Source organism: Ruditapes philippinarum, unplaced genomic scaffold (assembly GCF_026571515.1).
Source record: "Ruditapes philippinarum isolate M1 unplaced genomic scaffold, ASM2657151v2 ctg1920_1_1_1_1, whole genome shotgun sequence".
NCBI lineage: Eukaryota > Metazoa > Mollusca > Bivalvia > Venerida > Veneridae > Ruditapes > Ruditapes philippinarum.
The window spans coordinates 333,508-333,987 of record NW_026853468.1 but is presented as its reverse complement, the minus strand read 5'-3'; positions in this window follow the sequence as shown (position 1 = coordinate 333,987).

The window sequence follows — 480 nt, the reverse complement described above, 5'->3', positions numbered from 1 at the left end:
CTGTGGCACTGTAATGGTCAAATGGTAACTTTCAAGCTGTCAACGCCAGAAAAGACCACAGGTGCCCTCAGTGTTCTTTATTCAGGCAGAGAGTGGGCACTTGTAGTACAATTACCAATGTTTTGTATGATAGCTGGAATGAATCTTATATAATATGAAAAAATACATGTAGAAATGATGATTTTCTAGGGCTTCACATGAAAAGCAGGGAGCAAAATTTCAGACGAAAGATGTATACGGGAATCTACAAACATGGAGTACTGTGCTGCATTACCAGAATACCGGACTAATTTCCTCGGAGATGTGTTACAGCTCAAAGAGGATAGATCTATAGAGATTGAGACATGACCGTATAAGAAAAATAGGGCCGAGAGAAATCGGTCAATTTTAGAGATGACTCCCGCATAGTCTCCAGGTTTACATGATAATGATTCGTAAACAAACATTATAAACAAAATGAACCTGAATCAAATTTTTTTA